Raw genomic sequence first — 15,992 nt, 5'->3', positions numbered from 1 at the left:
CTTCAATTCCTCAAGACTTCTCTACCTTGTACCGGTATCTATGCCTGTAACGATTTCAGTCTTATCAACTCGCTCTCAACCATTCTTCCATCAACATTCCAAACATCTGTTATCTCCACTAGTGACGAGTTGATGCTTCCGTCCGTTTTAAATCCAAGCACTTCTGGGACGCGTACGTTAGCTACCTGCATAACTGGATGAATTCCTTCGCATTCAAATAGCCTGTGCTCTGTGGTTTCCAGACCTTCGCTATATGATACACATGCCTCACCTTGTTGCGAGTATTTGCTCAGGTATGTTTTTGTCCTTAGTTGGTTACTCGAGCCTCAAAGAGAAAGGCACTTCCCTTTGTGTTATCCTATAGATTTTCCCTTCTAATTTCTTTATTCTCAGTCTCTTAAATCTTTATGGCCGTTATTTTCATCGTTTAATTGTAGCCAATTCACTGTCTCTGTTTCTCTAAATTTATTTTTGATGACTCCAAGTTGTCTATTTACACTTTGAATTACCATGTACTTGGTTTCTAACTTTATTGACCTCTTCGCCCACTTTGTGTCCAGGCTTTCAAGTACAGATACTTGTGCACTTCAGCCACTTATTTATTTTGATCCATGTTCCTGAGCTTTTTTTTTTCTCAGAAGTTATATTGCTCTGCGCTTCTGTGACTTCAAACGAGGTTCCACTCATGTCACCTTGCCCTGCATCATTCGTGGTTTGTTCCGTGGCCTTCCAAAGCCAATCGGCCAACCTATCTTTTGTTTACTTCCGAACCCGCCAGGATATTCGATTTTAAGCGGAGAACGATATTTACTAACGTTAGCGCCGGCACCATTACTTCTTTCCAGATTCCACGTGCCACCTCAAATGTATAGTGGCGCCAAGGGGGTGTGTGTATTATTATATTGGCATACCGCCTCCTCTTTATGTTACTATTATCTTAGTGGGTGATTCAGTAAGTCTCTCTTTTGATTACGCATTTGCCGAAGTAATTATATTGCTTTACTATGGGTATGACTTGCTGTTGAATTGATATCAAGTAATTACTCGTCTCTTCAGCAAGGATTACAATTCCCGTTTTCTCTGTGGAAAACTAAAGCCCTAAATTTGTTGTGGCGTTGCCACACATAATCGCCAGCGTCTGTATATCTCTTTCACTGTCCACTAGTGGCACTATGTCGTTCACAAACATTAGTGGGGGAACCTTTTGTTGCGTCATTTCTCCATCACGCACGTAGGATAAATCAAACCTTAATTCACTGTATTTACGGCAGAAAGCTGGGCTAGTTGGCGGTTATTCGTAAAAGGGGACATCGCACTAGCGCGTAAAAAAGGACCTCGAAACGAACGTGAAAAAGACACACCGAACTCTAAACATCAACTGGCTCTATTCTCTTGGGGGACACAAATATATATGCAAGAAAGACACGTGCTACATGATCAGTGCCTGAAGCGTATGTGCAATGGCACCTTATTGCGCACGAATTTTACTTCTTTTGCCGTCAAAGATACATTAGGTTTGCTGACGCAAGCCTGTTTTTGCCAATGAATAAGAAAAGCCTTCCTTAAGAAATAAGGAAGCCTTCCTTAAGGAATAAGGAAGGCTTCAAGGAAGGAAGGTAAGGAAGGCTAAGGAAGGAGTTATCATAAATTCTTTCTTTCCTGATTTCGTTTTTTTCCTCTTCAGTAGTTACTCATGGCAGGTTTATTTTCCATTGCCGCCACCCATGAGATTATTTCAGCCTCTCTGACTTTCCGCTTGACGTTCTTTGTCGCTGTGTTGCCCACCCTACAGGCCGCATACTTGCTGGTTCTTTTCCTCCACTCAGTCAGTCAGTCAAGAATTTCAGTGAGGTCCTGAGGAGTTTTAAGCCGTTAGAGATCCCATACGGGGAGCTCCTCGGGCCGAAACCGTAGGCGACGCCCAAGTCGGGACGGGAACGTGGTGACGCTCCGCCAGTTCTTGGGCCCTCTGGACGGCCTTGAGCTGGAGTTTGAGGTCCGGGCTTTTGAGGGCTTCTTCCCATTCGGGCTCACTAGAGAGAGGGCCCTTTGGTAACGCGGTACATTGCCATAGCATGTGAGAGAGTGAGCAATAAAGTTCTTGGCAGTCTGGGCAATTTACCGGGATGTCCGAGTTATAGTGACTCAGTAGGCCTCGTGACGGATACGAGTCCGTTTGTAGCATTCGAAACGCGGCCGCCTGCGCGCGTTCGAGTTTGGAGTGCGGGAGCGGATATTTCATTCTGCCTTTTCGATAGTATGAGGTGATTTCGTGATAAGTGAGTAGCGGGTCATTAAACTGAATGTCCAGCCCCTCGGAGGCCGTGGGACCGTCGCGGCGGGCAAGTTCTTGCGCACGGTCGTGGGCCGTCTCAGGTTTGGTTTGAGGTTTGGTTTCCGCGGGTGAATGTCTTTCCCCATGTGAGCGGGGAACCAGGAGAGGCGTCGTTTGCTCTCCTTTGAGCTCGCTAGTAGTATATGCGCCACTTCTTTACATACGTTGCCGCTTTCGTAGGCTCGAATGGCGGCACGCGAGTCCCTGAGGACATGAGTAAATGTGGGGTCTGCCATGGCGATGGCTACGGCTATCGGTTCTGCTTTAGCGCTGGTGGTCGTTTTAACCGATGCGGATGATCGTAAGGTTCCGTTACCGTCCACGACTGCTATCGCGAAAGTGGATGTGTTGCCGTACTGGGCCGCATCCACAAATGCGGTGGCTTCGCGATCCGCGTCGGTGCGATCGAGAATCGCGCGGGCGCGGGCCCGGCGCCTGCCCACGTTGTGTTGTGGGTGGACGTTTCTAGGAAATGGTGAGACCTTGTAGCTGCCTCTAATTTCGCTCGGTAGGGTAATCGCATGCTCGAAATAGGGAGATGGGGAGATATTAGCTTCGTTTAGGATTAGTCTGCCGGCTTTGGACGAGGATAGGCGTAGTATTTGCGCCATTGTCTGAGCCTCGATCACTTCGTCGATGTTGTTGTGCATGCCTAGCTGGTCAACCTTTGATGTACTTGCTCTTTGTGGAATGCCCAAGACCTATTTGATGCTCTTGCGAATGAGTGTGTTTAGTTTCGTCTTTTCTGTTGTCGTCCAGTTGTGGGCAGAGGCGACGTAATTAAAGTGGCTCATAAGGAATGCGTGGTATACGCGCAAAAGGTTGTCTTCGCAGAGACCCTTTCTGCGCCCCGAGACTCTGTGGATGAGTCTGATCATGTTTTCAGTTTTGGCGGTTAAATGTTTGATAGTGTGTCCGTGGCATCCGGTGGCTTCGATTAGGAGCCCAAGAATGCGTATGTGATCGACTCGCGGAATCTGTTGTCCGTCTTTTGTGTGTAGTGCGATCGGAAGTTCGTCTAGAGGTGTTAGGTAGCGGACTCCTTGGCAAGACTTGCGAAATAGTAAGAGTTCCGATTTCTTGGAGGATAGTTTCATGCCTGTGTCTAGTAGGTAGTCTTCCGTGGCATCTAGGGCAGACTGTAATGCCTGCTCCATGTCTGCCAAGGAGCCTCCCGGGCTCCAAATGGTGATGTCATCTGCGTATAAAGCGCAGTTTACGTTCGGGATGTCTCGTAGTTTGTCTGCGAGTCCCTTCATCACTATATTAAATAGTAATGGAGAGATGACTGAGCCTTGAGGTGTTCCGACGGAGCCCAGCGTGTAAGGGTCCGACTTAAGTTCTAAGACTCGCAGTTGGGTTTCTCTGTCTTTCAGGAAGGAGCGTACGTACTCCTGAAATCTCTGGCCGAGGCCGAGGCTTGCAACAGACTCCAGTACGAAGCGGTGCGAGACGGTATCGAATGCTTTTGTGAGATCGAGGGCGAGGATGCCTCGAACGTCTCTTGTTTTAACGTCGAAGATCTGTCTCTTTAGGAGTAACATAACATCCTGAGTGGATAGGTGGGGTCGAAACCCTACCATGTTGTATGGGAGGAGTTCGTGTTCCTCAATGTAGCGTGACACTCGGTTGTGAATGACGTGCTCCGCTACTTTACCCACGCATGAAGTAAGAGAGATGGGTCGTAAGTTGTCCAGGTTAAGGGGTTTGCCGGATTTGGGAATGAGGACCACCGTGGCAGTGCGCCATTGCGCTGGTACCTCTCCTGTTTCCCACACGTGGTTGATGTCTTTCGTGAGCAAGGTAATGGATTGGTCGTCTAAGTTACGTAACATTCGGTTGGTTACCCCGTCGGGTCCTGAGGCCGACCTGCTGTTTAGGTTGTGTAGCGCCTCTCGGACTTCTGCTTCCGTGAAGGCAACGTCTAGCTCGGGAGTGGATTCGCACTTTATGCTCGGGTAATCGTTGGGGTGAGCGTCGCCTAATGGAAGGTATCGTTTGGCAATTTCTTCCACGAAAGACTCCTCCGTTCCCCCTTTCTCTTTATGTGAGTGTAGAAGTCGGTCTAGCGCGTGGCTTTGATTTTCCTTCGTTTGGCTGTTGTCTAACATGCGTTTCAGGAGGTTCCACTTACCTCCGGTCCGCATGCGGCCGTCGACCGCCGAACAGAGTTCATGCCATTGGAGTCGTGTGAGTTCCGTACAGTGTTGGTCGATGTCGTGGTTGAGGATCGCGATGCGTTTGCGCAGACGTCTGTTTAGACGTTGCTTTCTCCATCGCGTAAGTATCGAGGCCTTGGCATCGAGTAAGTGTGCGAGGTGAGGGTCAACCCTTGGGACCTCCAGTTCCGTTTGTATGGTTTTCGTGGCTCTAGTTACGTCGCCCGTTATCGCAGAGAGGAGTTCCGCGAAGGAGTCGTACGTGTTCGTGTCTTCCTTTCGTAACTTACGGAAGGTATCCCAGTCTGTGAGGGTGAAAGATCGGGGTGGGGCGGTCGTGTTTGGTATTTCCGTGCGTATGACGAAGTGATCGCTGCCCAGGTTCTCTTGCGTATTTGTCCATGTGTAGTTTTCTACATTGCGGAGTAACGTGAGGTCCGATACCTCCACACTCTCCCGTCCCGTTTACTTTCTTCCATATTCCTCAGTCATTCTTCATAATCAATTTTACTGTGCGCTCCCGTCACTTCAAAACTAGTCAAGCCCATATCACCCTGCGCAGCTTCATTTGTAGTCTTCCCGTGAGCGTCCAATGCTAGGCGTCCCGCTGATCTTTGGTTTCCATGGAGTCCCGATTGTACCCCTGATTTCAAGCAAACAACCGCATTTCCAAAAGTAAGTCCTGGAACCATTCCACCTTTTCAGATACCCCGGAGCATCTCGTACCTATTGTGTCCCCATAGCGCTCCATGCTTCATTGTGGCTACATTTCTCTTGCCCTTTGCTGTTATAGTTTTTTCCTGTGTTTCCACATATCTATTGGCTTCGTTTATCCATATGCAAAGGCATCTATATTCTCTTACCCGAGGTATTCCCTGGCCCGCTATTGCCACTGCCTGTTCACTGTTTTCAGTGAATACCATAACACCTGATTTTCTAACACTAAATTTCAAACCTGAGCTCTTTCCTTCCTGTCCACAGATACTAGCAAGGCGTTGCAAATAACTTTTCTTGTAAGCTAGCGACACAATGTCATCCGCATAAAATAAACCTGGAAGCTGCTGCTTTACTACTGTACCGGCCTGTCTGCTCACTGGTTGCGCGGAGGCGAGCGCCATCTGTTGGTGTTGCAAGGAACCCAGCGGCGCACGCTGCGCACAACTTCACTCAGATTGGTTCGCCTTTTCAGAAAGGCAATTGCCAGACCGCAGCCGCGGTAGCGAAACCCAGCGACGTTCGCAAAAAAAAAAAAAAACTGCTCCGCGAATAAACTTTTGAGCTCCCAGCTGGAGTCGCAGCTGTACCACCTGCGCGACAGGAGTCGCATCGCTTATTTGACCCTTCATCAGCTTTTAATATGGGCAACTCGGGAAGATGCCTTGACGTTATCTGGTGGTATTGCAAGGATCCCAGCGTTAGTAAGGCTTGTGAGTGGTATACGCTGACTAACAGTCCCAGCGTCAGTTCTAGTAGTAAAACATAAATACCCAGAAAGGGGACGAGAAAAGGGCGCCTCGGTAGGTCACTTTGGAATAGCGTCGCACGCGTATCCCACCTGTGACCAGTTGTTTTTCATCAAATGTCATTTACATTTATTTATTGTTTGTGTAATTGAATGAGTAAGTACGAGTAATTCCCCTTATGTTGTCCTTGACGTTTTTCTTAGTAGGTTTATTATAACACACACACACACACACACACACAGACACACACACACACACACATATATATATATATATATATATATATATATATATATATATATATATATATGCTCATGATGTGAATGGAAATCGGTTGAAGTCCTGCAATTCCGTCGGCATTGCGAGGGGGCGAACTGTAAGAACTCTCGGGTACTGCGATATTGGTGCGCGTAAGAAGACTCCCCAACTACGGCAGCTTGTCTCCCATTATATTCGCAGTTTTCTTGCGCGGAAAACTGCGCATGTTATTTTTTTTTTGAGCACCTAGACGTTTTCTAACAGCAGTCTTTCAAATATAGCAATCAATTTGTCACGAGCAGGAGTAAATACAGCGGATAAGTTGGCACGAGGCTGCTACACTTCGTTCGCAAAGCAGTAACAGGCACTACATTCACCATGATGGCTTTTGCGCTTCAGCAACTGAACGAATAGATCTTCTACTCACCTTGACATGTTCGGTCAAGTTCATAAAACAAATGCTTTCTGTAGTTATACCAAAACCCAGCTGGTCAACGGTTGGTGCTTTTGGCACAATACATACCACGACTTTTTACGGTTCGTCACCAAGAGAAAAGTCCGCAACATGGCAGACCGTTTACTGTAGCGTTGATAGATATTCGAAAACGACGTGGCATTGGGCTATAGGTTGATTATAACAATTAGACGTCCTGTGAGCGAAACTGACACATTAAACTGGACGGACAACAGCGGAGCGCTACCACCAACTAGTTGGCAGCAGAGTTGTCAGTAGCTCTCTGTTTTCTTTTTTTCATCTTCTTCATCACGCAGCCCATTCCTCGCCCGGCATGTTTATTTCTGGATATCCATATATGTGAAAAGAAGGCTCACATTGCGATGTAGCATGCCCATGCATCCAGTCCAGGAGCCGTCAGCTTGTGGACTGCCCGTGGTCACCTCCGGAGGCAGTCCAATAGTGTAACTGCGGAGTTGCAGTATGCTGAACTTACAGTTCGAGTATTGAAAACTTTCTTGGATCACATCAGTTCGTAAGAGCAGGTGCAAAGAAATCGTGCTAAAGCGCATACGCTTAAAGAAGGCGGGCGAAGGTGAGCAACCTTTACAAAAAAAATAGCTTGGGCCATTCAAACCTTACTTGTTTCCTGTACTTTTGGAAAGCTCAGAAAATACGTTTTATGTACACTTTTCTAGTCCATGCCTGACGCCACTTTTAACAGACCCACATGCTTTTCGCCAATCATGGTGTCTGAACTTTGCAACATGAAGACCATGAGGATTTTCTAAGTAGGATAACTGTAAACCTGTGGGCAAGACAACATCTTCGGTGACGTAAATTAAGAATTCGCGAAAAGTGCGTCCGCAAATCTGCACTCACTTGAAGTGCAGTGCCTGGACCAGAGCGTTGAAAATATTTCCCACTGTACCATTCAGGATGTACTTGCCGTTAGCGCCACGCTCCAGATTCGTATGTGGGCTGTACTGCACAGAAATATTATGGTGGGAAGTAGAGAATGATAATCGGTGGAAACTGGCTACAGAAAAAAAATCTATATAGGAGCACAGGACGATCAACAAAGAATGCGCGATGGCCATGCTCCCGGCGACAGTTTACTTCGCATCTACAGCAAAGCCGACTGACAACTTCATATCCGGATAAAAGGTGGCAGATTGTCGATACATTCCTGAAGGAAGATGAGTTACAGTAGCAAAGTAACGAACTACTAAGAATTACTAAGAATCAAGTAACGTGTCATCGCTTTCGTCCGAAACTTTATATTTTTTTACCCGTAAGTATTATGAATTACTCAAAACATAAGTTAAGCAGCATCATCCTGGTGAGGATGCAGTCGTTTTTGCTTTTATCTCAGGCACATAAATAATTGTACAATGAAACAATAAGGGTCTGGTAGAGCGCATGGAGATGCGCTTATGCCGAATCATGAGCGCATAGTCATCAAGCGGCACTCTTCTTTCTACAGGTCTTGTAGAAATTGTGCTGTTGTTCAAATGAATCAAGTTCTCGTGCGAAAATTTTTTGCTGAAATTTAATAACCGCTGAACGTTTCTTGCGCAGGCAAGGCAGAACGCCTGTCAAATGTATGAATCTTTTAGATTCGTCCCTAGTAGATAAATCGTTGTGTGTAGTGCCAGCCGACAAGAAGGACGGGATTACAATCATGGCTCATGGGTATTTTTTCTCAAAGGCTCACGAACCCATTCCAAGCATGTTTACGCAACATAATATGGTACCTTAAAGGGACACTTGAGGCAAATACGAAGTCGACCTAAAGTAATAGATCATTGCTCGAGAATCTCTAAGGCGTCAATATTATCGCGAACAGAGTCTTAATAATCGAGAAATCGAGGTAAATGCTGGACATGATTAGAGACTGTTCCGGGACATTCAAGCACTTCCCGGATGGCGAAAGCACTACTGAGGTAAAATCTGTCACTACCGATGAACTACTCGTTTGCAAAAAAAAAAAAAAAAAACATCCTCATTATGTATTATAAGATGAAATAAAATGCTTCGCGTCCAGTCCCATTTCATGTTTAGAAAACAGAACTCATTGCAATTTCCGTTGACAACGACGCGGACGGTCGAAATGTTTCGTATTCGGCCGACTGTGCGCCACCAGCGCTTTCGCGTTTCAATACTGTTTCATCCCCTAGTGCTTAGCTGGTATTGCTGGCTCACGAAACTCGCACAAACTGCAAGTAGCAGAAAATTGAACTTCCATGTCATGTCGCGGGATGCCAGAATGGTCTACGCCACTTGACCAAAAAGCAGATGCAGCTGCGAATCCGCCGCTCTGTCTCGGTTCGGTGCCACCGTCTGTCGGGCGACGTTTTACTCCTCGACGGCAGCAATGGGCGCTGATGGCGTATGCTACGTCACCCCTCCTCCAACTTGCTGGCGGGAGAATTAACTTTCGAAAATGACACTAGAGGCTGACTTAGTATTTGCCTTTAGTGTCCCTCTAAGCTAAAGTTCAAGCAAAAGCCATTGAAATGTGAAAAAGCCTTAGGGTAGGATAGGAATAACTTTTTTTAAAGCCGGCAACCAACGGTTTAACGCGTCATCACGTTCGCCAGCGCAGGACGCGCCTGCTTGTATCGGAAGTTTCTGGAGTGTTATCGATTGTTCCATCCGCGGTCTGTAACCGAACCTTGTATGATCTGATTGCTTGTGTGCGTGAAGCGAATAATGTAGAACTGTGTGGAAGGCACGTGGGTCCCAGCGATGACTCTGGAACGTTCGACGACTGATGTAAAAAAGCCGACGCGCTTGACCCGCTCATTAGATTTTCGACGATCGCCGACTGTGTTAGCTGCTGTCGCCGTTGTTTGAGTGTAGTCTCTTTTTGAGGACACAAGTTTGCCCAATAAAACGCTAGTTTCGTCTTTCCCAGTTTGGTTGCTTTCTTCACCGTCACTACCACGTGACAATATCATTATAAATCTTTCTGTCACGACGCTGTGAATACATCTGCGAAGTGCCTGCAACACCTGTGGGTGGAAAAGGCATGCCGAAATATTGTGAGAATCTATGACGTCAAAATGGTGCTCGAGATGCTGAAAACGTACCAAGGATCCTTCTCCAAGAACAGATGGAGAGGATCGAAGTGTCGAGCACCTAGAGCGTCGACAGACAGATCATCATCATCATCATCATGTTCGTAATATTTTGTGTCGATTGCAGGATGAAGGCCTCTCCCTGCGATCTCCAATTAACTCTGTGCTGCGCCAACCGATTCCAACGTAGCCGTCTGCCGTCCTCAACTGCGCTTCCTTTCTTTGAAACCCCTTCTGTAACGCCCAATGCTTCACCGGTTATGTAACGTACGCATTACATGACCTGCCCAGATCCATTTTTCTCTCTTAATGTGAAATAGAATATCGGCTATCCCTGTTTTCTCTCTGATCCACATCGCCATCTTAATGTCTCTGAACCTTACGCCTAACATTTTTCGTTCCATCGCTCTTAGCGCCATCCTTAACTTGCTCTCGAGGTTCTTTAGCACTCTCAATGTTACTGCACCATACCTTAACACCTGTAGAATGCACTGATTGCACACCTTTTTTATTATAACGGTAAGGTTCCAGCAAGGACCTGAATATGTCAGCCATATGTGCTCCAACCCAATTTTATTATCCTGTAACTTTCCTTTTCATGCTCAGGTTCCCCTGCGAGTAATTGACCTAGGTAAACGTACACCTTCACAGACACTAGAGGCTGACTGGCGATCTTCAAATGTTTTTTTTGCTTGCCAGGCTATTCTTCATTATCTTTGTCTGCTACATATGAATCTTCAACCCTACTCTTACACTCTCTTTGTTAAGGTCCTCAATTATTTCTTTTAATTTATCCACACTGTTGCTGAACAGGACAATGTCACATGCCAACCGAAGGTTGCGGAGACATTTGCCGCTGATAATTACTACGAAGCCTTCCCAGTTCAATTGCATGACTACTTCTTGCAAGCATGCAGTGAATAGCGTTATAGAGATTATGCCTCTTTGTCGGACCCATTTCTTTATAAGTATCTTTTTACTTTTATTGTGGAGAATTAAGGTAGCGGTGAAATCTCTGTAGATATATTCCGAAATATTTACGTATGGCAATTGTACTAATTGCATTTACGTATGCCAATTGTACGTAATGCATTTATGACTACTGCAATCTCTACTGAATCAAACGTGTTTTCGTAATCTATGAAAGCTCTAGGAGACGGTGATTGTATCCCTCGCATTTCTCGATTACTTGATTGATGACATGGATGTGATTCATTGTAGAGTATTCCTTCCTGAAGCCAGCCTGTTCTCTTGATTGACTAAATTGCAGTGTTTCCCTTATTCTATTGGAAATTATCTTGGTGAATATTTTATACAGTACTGCAAGTAACCTAATGGGCCAATAACTGTTCAGTTCTTTAACGTCTCGCTTTTTGTGGATTAATATAATGTGGCCATTCTTCCTGTTCTCTGGGACCACTCAAGTCGTTAGACAGTTCGTATAAAAGGCCGCCAGCTTCTCAAGCATATGTCCCTTCCATCTTTGAATGAATCGACTGTTATTCCATCTTTTCCTGCTGCTTTTCGCCGTTTCATGTTTTGGAAGGCCCATCTAACTTCATCGGTAGTTATAGAAGGAGCCTCTGTTAATTACTACTTCGAATGGAGGTATGGTGGCTGCTCTGGGTACTGTACAGGCCAGTATAGAATTCTCCCGCTGCTTTTACTATATCTTCGAAATTGCTGATGATGTTACCCTTCTTATCTTTCAATGCATACATCTTTGCTTGTCCTATGCCAAGTTTTTCGCAGATTTCATGCTGCGTCCAGTTTTCACTGCTTCCTCAGTCTTTCTTACGTTATAATTTGGAATATCCCTTATTTTCTCCTTGTTGATCAGTCTTGACAGTTTCGCGAATTCTATCCGATCTCTTGAGTTAGACGCTTTCTTTATTTGTGGTTCCTTTATTAGGTCCTTCGTTACTCGGTAGAGCTTACCTACTGGCTGCCTTGGTGCCTTGCCTTCCAGTATATTTGCTGCTTCTGAAGCAAACCTAGTTACGGTTTTATTCGTTACCTCTATGTCATCTTCATCTCTCTGTTATAAGGCTGCATATTTTTGGCAAGTACCAGCCTGAAGTGGTCTGATTTTACCCTTACTTCTTCTAGGTTGGTGTGTTTCTTCTTTCCTTGTTGACAAATTTTACTCTGTCTCTCTTCAAATTGATGTAAATACTAGACCTCACTAACCTATGATCACTGCACTCTACTCTACCTAACACTTGTACATCCTGCACTAGGCTATGGTCTGTAGAAAGTATTAAATCTATTTAATTTCTTGTTTTACCGTTAAGCTTTTTCCAGGTCCACTTTCTCTTGTTACGCTTCCTAAAGAAAGCGTTCATTATTCCCAGCTTATTTCTTTCCGCGAATTCTACAAGCATATTTATTTATTATTTTCAAGATACCTTACAGGCCCCATGAGGAGTATTGAGTAAGGGGGGGATCACAGAAAGAAAGTTGTTCACCACTATACTGCACAGATGAACCGAAATAACCAGTGCAAAACAGGGTTACAAATGCGGAGCTGCTGTAGTAAACGAACATCGGATAAATTTTATCACGCGCATTGCTCGCACACATAATGAAACATCGCGTAAAAGGAGTGTAGTTTAATGCCATGAAAAGCGGAAATAATACTAACACTACTGAAATAAACGGAAATTATATTTTGGGGAAGCGTAAAAAACATCTGACAGATTTAATCACGCACATTGCTCGTGCACATGACAAAAAATTGTAGTTTAAGGCATGAAAGAGGAAAAAAACCAGCGTGACGTTACACAGGTGTTAAGAACATGGCATCAAGTACAACACTTTTTTATGACAGAAGCTACATCTTCAGGAGTTCCCTAAATTTATCTATATTCGTCTGGTTTGGTTCTATTGTTCCTGGAATCGACGCCGTAGTTGCCAATTACTTGCGCTCTAGCCTGCTTTTCCCCCACTTTTGCATAGAAATCGCCCGTTACTACAGTATACGGAGTTTGTACTTTTGTCATCGCTAATTTACCGTCTTCATAAAACTAATCTCTTTTATCATCATCATCATCATGAGTGGAGGTTGGAGCGCAGTTTTTAGTACCCTTATTCCATACCTCTTATTAAGCTTTATTACGACTACTGCTACCCTCGCATTAATGTTGCAGAATTAGTGAATGTTGCCCGCTATATGCGCATGTATTTGTAATCCTACTTCCTACTGGCTCTATCTGGGAGTCCTCCTCTATAGCAGGGGGCGTTGCCGTTTGCCAGCACTGTATAAGCCTCACCAGTTCTTCTTAACCTACCAAGCCCAGTGATATCTCAAACAATGCCCGATAGTTCCTAAAAGAGTCCTGCTAAGCTAGCTTCACACGAAAGAGTTAGGGCGCTGAAGTTTCCCAGGGTCGGTTTCCATTGGCGGCCTGTCCGGGTCCACAGATTCTTAGCACCCTCTGCCGTGTTGCAAGTCTGGCCGCCATCTTAATCAGGTGCTTCGCAGCTGCTGGAGCACCTGACCTGCTCACCTGTTGCCGCCATTGGTTCCTCGAAGGAGTCATTTAGGAGGGAATGGCCGAATACTGCACCAGGGAGGCCACAACCTGTTCTGTCGAGGGAGTGTCTTTCCTTGAAGCTTAGTGGTTCTTCCTAATTTGTTCGTACCCGGATCAGTATAGCCCCGTTGGCTCTCGGCATTTTTGCCGGGGTCAGGCGCCACTCCAAGCCTGGGGATGTAGCGTATTGGAGGAGGTGAAATCATGCTTACCACCTTCAGATTAAAAAGTAAAAAAAAAAAAAGAAAGCGGAGGATTCGAACTTCTGACTGTGGCAACCGAGCAACCAAGATAGCTCAGTCAGATAAGCCTGGAGGCTGCGAGTTTGTCTTATGGCGGAGAAGTTCAGCCCAAAGGATCCTTCAAGTCTAAAAACTCCGTTCAGCGCAAAATAGGTTTATTGTTAAGTGGTTGTCACCTCCTATTTCCGGAATATCACGTACGCAGGTGGCCGTGAACGCGGCTAGGTATACGAGACGTTTCGACGGCCTGCAACAGCACTGAAAACGAGTAGGGGGCAAAACAATGGCGGAACTGGTCCCTTCTCTTACCCGAAACTCACGAGACACGTACGCACGGCGGTACATCCTTGTTGTGCTACGTCTAAGGCCGAGTCAGCGAGTCTGAATAAGGTGCAGTGGTATATACATATACCTAAATAAATGCAGAAACTTTCGCTCACGAACAAATTCGCAAACTACGACACCGGATTCTCATGGACACGGGGCCCTTAACGCTACTCTCGTTCGAAAATAACATGAACGATGCGCTCACTTCCATTACAAAATGGGGTCGTCTAAACAAGCACGTTTCGGCAGCGCGCTTCGGAGGTTGCTGCAGTTAATTCTTGTATATTTATCGTGCTATAGTGTACAGTGCTAACACCTATTCACAGATTATGTTTCCCGAATAAATTTGAAAGATAGGTATAGGTGAACTCATATTTCGGTAGGTTACGAAGGGGAAATATGGTCCACATTAAAAAAAACGCCATAAGCGCAATATATTTCTCAGACAATAAAGCAAGTATACTTACGGGCAAAATGGAAATTCTCAAAGTGTTATCGAACATGATGAGTACCGCTGCTAAGTCCTGCTTTCACTGCATGAAGTGTTACAACGGTTGTTTCATCATCGCGTCCATTCAGAGTACAGTCAGCAATGCAGTCAGAAAATGCGGCGCCGACAATATCTTTTTTTGCAGTGACCCGCACGACAGCACGACGCGCCTCAAAGTGCCACAAAAGGCCTTACTTGAAACCAGCAGTGAGCGTGACAACTGCCTTGATATTCGTGCCCCACCCCTTTCCCTTATTGACCAAACATTGGCTCCACCTACTGTATACACTGTATACTGTATAGGCACTGGTGCAACAGAAAACAGCAGAGAATCTTTTCGGCCCCAGTAAGATCCCCTTTTTCCCACGTCAATTAGATAGAAATAACATGCAGTCGAGGAATTGCTGCCTGCCCATTGGGAAACAGAAACACAGCCGATAAGTGCGAACATGCCACGTCCTTGTAAGCGTATTCTTGACGCAATAATAATGAGCGCGCAATCAGTGGTACCGCGGACCTTAACGACACCAGTACAAAAATAACTTCAAGCCTTCGGTTCAAGCATGCTATCTGCAACATGTATTTACTACGCACTCGTTGCATAACGCTCCTGAGAGCTGATATTTTATGAGCAAAAATTGATCGCATTTGTTCGGGAGCACCTTAAGGATTAAGAGGTAATGAACAAAGCGTTATATCGACTGTATAGAAAAGATTTGACTAGCAAACAAAGTGGATTCCTAAATAAGGAAAACTCGACCATGTCAAGCCGACTAATTTTTTTTTTCTCAGAGAGTATAAGGAGAAGCATGTAACTTTTGTTAGCTCAAGGTAACTAAAGCGCTAACAAGTCCGCAGTGTATGATATACTGACTGTGAAATTAAGATATCTTCGGTGTGGTAGTCAACATTGTGTGGTGCAACGCTTCGTCTTGCAGTGGGCAGGTTCAACGGAAACCTCAGTATCTGCATATAGGCAAGTAACGGTAAGATATCAAACTGGCAGTCAGCCTACAGCAGTGCGCTTATGGTTCCGTGTTTCAATCAGAGTGCATGTGCTAAACGACGTACTAATAGTATTTGATAAAAATAATGGGCGAAAAAAGCATATGTATCATGTTCTTAAATTTATCAACTTTGAGAAAAAAGGCGTAGCCTATGCTTGACGCCAATTTTTCGACAGAGACTGACGAAGACCATGTGTCAGGGCTCCTAGGTGACGCCAGGCTGCTGAACAAAAGAAGCCTCCTTGTCAAAACGTTAGCTCAAGGCTGAAGCTCTCCTTATCGTACGCTACTGAAAACGTCAAGTCTCTACCTTCATCTGTTCCTTATCTAAGCTCAAATATGAAATATGCTATCAAAGATACACAAAAGCCATTGATTTCTATCAAGCTATCATTTCACAGCGAACATATCTTTGTTTTGTTCTCTTCTTGCCTTTTTCCTGGGCTTTGGCATTCGTCATTGTTTGCTCGCAGTATACATTTCTAGATGTATATAAAATTTTGGGCCAGTAAATATGTGCTGGCTGCTGACTACTGCGTTGGCCTTGTGGAAAACAAGGACCAATGGATACTTTTACATCATCGTCATCATCAGCCTGGTTACGCCCACTGCAGGGCAAAGGCCTCTCCCATACTTCT

The sequence above is a fragment of the Dermacentor andersoni genome, chromosome 3 (assembly GCF_023375885.2).
Source record: "Dermacentor andersoni chromosome 3, qqDerAnde1_hic_scaffold, whole genome shotgun sequence".
NCBI lineage: Eukaryota > Metazoa > Arthropoda > Arachnida > Ixodida > Ixodidae > Dermacentor > Dermacentor andersoni.
This window is presented reverse-complemented; position numbering follows the sequence as displayed.